At 37.6% G+C, this 5,816-nt stretch overlaps 1 protein-coding gene across 7 annotated transcripts in view; it reads left to right on the top strand.

Moving 5' to 3' along the window:
- Positions 1-2,944: 2,944 nt before the first annotated feature.
- Positions 2,945-5,816, top strand: part of LOC128262680 (uncharacterized) — a 118,988-nt gene continuing 116,116 nt past the window's right edge. Inside the window, exons 1-2 of one of the 7 annotated variants that reach the window (XM_052997083.1) lie at positions 2,945-3,131; positions 5,128-5,399. The gene's annotated coding sequence lies outside the window, so the exon portion shown is untranslated. Of the gene's footprint in view, positions 3,279-3,859; positions 5,400-5,539; positions 5,552-5,816 lie in introns of those variants that run through there. The other 6 variants (XM_052997082.1, XM_052997081.1, XM_052997078.1 and 3 more) reach the window with 6 other exon arrangements.

The following is a 5,816-nucleotide window of genomic DNA, read 5'->3' as shown; positions in this document are numbered from 1 at the left end:
AAATGGAATTTTAATTTCGTAGTTGTGGTGAAAAAGTTTTTCATTTAGGATGCCTACAAATTCTGGCACAATGGACACCTTTACATACGACTTGGCCTGTTTTCAACATTGTTAAAATAAGTCAGTGTAACAGGAATACCAAAAAATAAAATAAAAAAAATCAAAAAGGTTATTACGACATTATGCACAATTTTGTGGCTGCAACTATGCAACAGTAAACTCCGCCCAAGGAGGTCAAGCCAATTAGGGTTTGAATTGCTACGATATCAGACAGGCGATGCCTACCTGAGCACTCGAAATTCGAATGAATATGCAACGAGTGCGCAAGAAAATAGCACTTGCAAAACTTGCTTTTTGGATAGGGACGATGTGGAGAGCGGTTTAAGGATCGATGGGGCACAAGACCGAAAGTATAGCGAAATAAATTGATTGTTAAATGGGTGGGGACTGCTAATGTTGGGCAGCGTAAATATGGAGAGCTGGCAGCGTATTTCAATGAAGCCCCGGTTCACTTTGTATGCATATTTCGAGTGGTTCGCTGGGGCAATTAAACTTAATTGACGATGAGGAGCGTGCATTGTTAAGTAGATTTCGAAGGGGGAAGGCATTTTTATTCCGTTCAGTAAGCGCCTTTGATTTCCAAGGGGTGTAAAGCCGAAGGCCGGCGGATCGATTGCTAATTGGAACGTTTTAAATGAGCAAGAATTACAAAATCATTTCCAATGTGCTATTGTCTATTTAGGGCCAACAAATATTGCTTAGAAACTAGTAACTCTTTACACTTTATTCGTTAAGGGAGAACCTGATTTTGTTTTGTATTCAGCCAAGCCTCTTATTTGTCTGTCTAATTAATTTGTGCGCGCTTCAAATGTTAGTTATATCAAAGTGATTTGTCTTTGAAACAACTAAAGCACAAGTAACAAAGAAGTAGTTAAGCAAAGATTTTATTGAGTGCATAACTAAATGGGGGCTCGTCCCATTCCCAAGTTGCCTAATCCATTCAACTGCTCTTTGTGTGGTAAAAATGCGCTGAACTGCATAACGGATTTTATGACGTCTTCATACGGACTTTCAATCGCCTTGGGCTCTGCCAAGTTGTTTGTTTTTATTAAATTCTCCTCGAAATCCTTGGCTTGAACGTATATGGTAGGTACATATATAGAAAGCCACCAGCCGGATTTTGCACGCATGAGCGCTTTGCCAGTTCCTTTGACGCTGTCTGTCGCTCTAATAAAAGAAATCTGTCAAATTCAAACGCTCGTAAATGTCTTGCACAGCCAGCCGGTCATACAAGCAGCAAAAGTAGACGTTTTTTTTTTTTTTTTTTTTTGCCATGTTTTGTAACTGTTTACCCCGTCACTTTTTCCCTTACATATCATATATGTACGTTCATCAAACTACATAAAACCAACGAGGCTAATCATACCGCATTTATTACATTTATCCATTGAGATTTCACAACTGACTGCATTTTGAAGAATTTGTTATCGAGCTATGGGCCGACTTGAGAACACCACTATTTATAAGCCTTGTATCAGATCAAAAAGAAAAAGAGACAGACTAATTAAATTACCAGGACTGACGATTTTTGTAGAGGGCTGCAGCATCATAATCATAGGTAGACGAAGGTTAAGTACTATGCGATAAACAACAAAGGGACCTGAATTGGTTGGGTTGTTCATAAATACGTTAAATACTTAAATTTCTTAAGTGACATTACCAGAGTAATCCATGAAAAAAAAGGCAATTTGTGGAATTTTTTTAAAGAAAGTACATACTAGAGAGTTTTGAAATTTTTGCACATAATAAGGTACGTTTTCCACTTTAAATTAAGGTTTTTGTTTTACAAAAATATTGAGAAATAACGCGACTATAAGTTGTCTGCCGAGGCTCCAAAAAAAAAGTACTCAAACTTCCGACATGATACTGGTCTAATAAAATCGAAAAATTCAAAAAATAAAGCTAAATATATATATATATATTAGGACAAAAAAAATGAATTTTTATTAATAAAGTTACACTGGTGAAGCCCCTGAAGATATCGATTTTATAATAAAAAAAAAGGATTACCATGAAAACCCAGTCAATTATGTTTTTCACTAAAAGTTTCCCTTTCTTTTGAGTAGTTAATTGTGTTTTGTTTAACTTTATTTACTAATTTTTCTTAAGGTCGTTTTTGTGTTATGATCCTGAGTAACTTGTATCTAAAAAATATAAAATTCTATAAAATTTTAAGTAATTACTTAAAAGAAATTTGAAGTAAGGTCAAATAAAAATACATTTCTGTTTACAAATACAATTGTACCAATTGAAGTCTACCTTTAAAGGGTATGATGTTTTAACTTAACTCTTTTATTCTTCTGATTAGTATGGAAAACCCAGATGTACCACTTTTTTGCATTTTAAATTCCATTAGTTAAGTCGCAAGAAATGATTTTTTTGAGGTAATTTTTCTATGGTAATAACTGGGTGAATTAATAGTATGACAAATAATATAAATAATGTATTTGATGTATGGGTTAAATGTCCCATATAAAATACATTTAATTTGTGTGTCCTTTTCTATTTTGAGTAAAATGTCAAAATAATTATAAATTCCCAGTAATTAAATTATAAAAATAATGAATTATTTTTGTTAATATCCTAAGGACCCAACCCCGTTCCTGATATTCCGAACCCGTCTGTATTGTGGAACGCAGATGTGGTTCTGACCTACTGAACGAGTAAGCTTGGCCTCTCTCGCTGAATCTGCAGAATTGGGAGAGCGAGCGGGAGAGCGAACAGCATCCAACCGATGGACGCTCGGGAGCGGTCGTCCTTCGTCGTGCTTGCTTGCCGCGCAGTAACAACCCTGTCCTGCGGATTCCAGATGCTGTTGCGCTTTCGAATGCCAGGCGTTGCCGTCTTCCGGGCACCGCGTTCAGTGCGTTCGTGTCTGGCTATAGGTGCGGTTATCCTCGCGGCTCGTTATCCGTTATCCCGGCCACCTTTCAACTCGTCGCGATACGTCAATTTGCGCGAATTTCAATTAGTGTGAAATAGTTTCGCTTTGGTTCGAGAGTGAAGTTCGGGTGTCGGCACCAAATTAAATATGTAAATTATTTGTGGAGTGGCCTGTAATTGAACAAACTGTGAGTCTAATTGCGGATATGCCTGTCTTGTATCCACACAATTCAACGAATTTCCGGTTCTGACCTAACTCAAGCGTTATGAATGAACGCCGCATTCGGGAATTATTTTTGTCTACCACAAAACCCCATCCTCGTTTGTTCTGTGAAGTGCGTTTTGTTTTGTTTGCTGGTTCGTTAGTTAAAATAGTGGCCTTTGATTAGTGGCATTCACTGACATTTAAGCCCATCAATCAGCTTAAAAACTTATTTATCGTTTTTTAATAGCCAAATGATTGCGCTAAAAGCTTTTGTTTAGCGCGATGCATTTTATTTCCACGGATATTTGGCAAACTAATATGTATGGCTTAAAAGATGGCTATGTTTTTGTTAAGCCAATTATATTTATTCTAATGCTCAAAGCGAATAAAAAGCCTTTCTCTTAATTTGGGATATATTTTCAACAATCAGTTTAAAAACTTATTTATCGTTTTTTAATAGCCAAATGAATGCGCTAAAAGTTTTTTTCGCGCCATACATTTTATTTCCACGGATATTTGGCAAACGAATATATATGGATTAAAAGATGGCTAACTATATTTATATAATGTTGAAAATTCATAAAAAGCATTTATATTTATTCTGGATATATTTTCTTTTTATTTCCAAATAAACAAGTGTAAATATATACCCAACTTATTTGGATAACCACAGTAAAATCGATCCAAATCGATAGCATTTGAGCTTATGTTCAACTAAACCAAAGCTGCTGTCAAACTAACTAATCCGCTTCTAATTAGAGTCGAGTCCCCTCCAATTAAGGAACGTAAGCGTTGGCAGATAATCACCACTGCTTCGCGCTGTTCCGGAAATTAAAGCAATAAAACACCAGGTATACTTAAAGGAGCAAGGCGATAGAGCAGACAAACAAGGCAAACTCGATGTTTAGGTACTATTATACAGAGAAGATGTGCATTTGCCATTCGGTTGAATACACCTGCCCGCATACACGGGGTGTTGCTTACGTTATGCATTAGCATAATTAAAATTCGGTAAACACTAGGCCCACCAGCCAGTGCTCCATTAGCACCCAAGGCAAACAGGCCCAGGACTTGACCCAAAGCAGGCCTTCAGCCACCGCAGGCAGATGCAACAAATCCTATTACTCATATTTAAGCACACGCGAGTGTGTGGCGACTGCCTGTTTGTAATACCCTTGAACTTTATTGTTTGAACATCAGCGGTTTGCCCGGGCTTTCGCTTTCTTCTCCTCCCCCCCCCTTAAAATGGGTTTCCGTTTCCGTTTCCCATTGCTTTGCCATTTTTATGCCGCCGTTTGCCTGTGTGCGTGTGCCCGTGCTTTTTTATTGCATGCTGTCAGGCGCAGCAATACATTGGTTTGCCATCGAAAGTGTATATAGTATGTGCGCATTTTTCAGAAAGTTTTCAAAAAAATTTACAGTTCCTTCGTATTGATATTGCAATTTATCAGGGGGCACCCTACGCTCCCTACAACAGCAGATTTGATCAACTACCATTGAGCCAATTTTAAGTTACTTTACGGTCAGTAAATAGTATACACTCCACTACACGATTTCATTATATGAATATGTCCCTCTTGCTGGCCAGCTCAACTGCGATTGAATTCCATCATGCCCTTACGTTTCCAAACAATCTTGGCTTTGATTGCACTCAATTGAATATAGTTCCATGCAAACTAAATCAAATGAAAATTCAATTTGCCAGTTGAATTCGAATCAGGTTCACTTCAATTTGAGTTGTTGGACTGCCAATACATTTACGTTAACTTAAATGTGACAACATATGTACGTGCTGCTTATTTCCATCTATTGTGTAATACAAAAATTCATTTCGGTCTGCGGGAAATTAATCATTTCGAGTGCTGAATGGGACAGTTTTATATGAGTGTTTTCACCTGATTGGCGGACGATTATTGCGAATCGGCAATTAAAAGCTCTTCGAATGGCTTAAATACACCAAATAAAAGTAATTAAATTAGTTCCGTGCTGGACAAAGAATAACAAGGAAGTGTCGGTACAAAGTTCAACGGAAAAAATGAAATAAAATAATATGCAAACTGTGTGAGCAATCTACGTATGAAAAGCCAACAACAACTGGCGGCGGGAAAAGCACCAGCTGCGGCAAAGTAAACATCAAGTTTTTGGCTGTTTGCACAGTATCCGGGACTTCATAATTTCATCCGGTTGTATTTAAATTGTAGCGAAGGCTCCACGAAACAGGATTTTCGCATGCCGGAGCTATATTCGTAATGTAAGTATCTCATATTCAGTGAATTTTTGCTCATATTATTCTCAAAGGAACATCTCCTTAACGTTGTTTAAATGCGAAAATCGCTCCAGGCTGACATTGCAAATGTAGCTGTAAGAACAGAGAACTGTTGACTTAACGTAAAGGTCACGAAAGTAAGTTTACCAGTTAACATATCATATTTTTCGCTTCTGTCTGTCAGTTTGAAATACTTAAGGTTTTTATTTCGCTTACTTTTTTGCAAAGTTTTTGTCTTGATGTAGCTAGCCTGTGTTGCTATTGTTGACTCCAAAGTTTCCATGCGGGCTTTTCCTCAGCCATGTTATCGCTGGGCCTTTGTCTTTCTGGCCGCACTCCGAAGACACTGCCACAAGCGCTGTTAGTTTGGCCACAAAAAAAAGTTGGTATGGTGAGGCTAAG

This window comes from Drosophila gunungcola, unplaced genomic scaffold (genome assembly GCF_025200985.1).
Source record: "Drosophila gunungcola strain Sukarami unplaced genomic scaffold, Dgunungcola_SK_2 000001F, whole genome shotgun sequence".
In the NCBI taxonomy this organism is placed as follows: Eukaryota; Metazoa; Arthropoda; class Insecta; order Diptera; family Drosophilidae; genus Drosophila; species Drosophila gunungcola.
The sequence above is the reverse complement of the archived record's forward strand: the minus strand, read 5'-3'. Positions and strand labels throughout refer to the sequence as shown.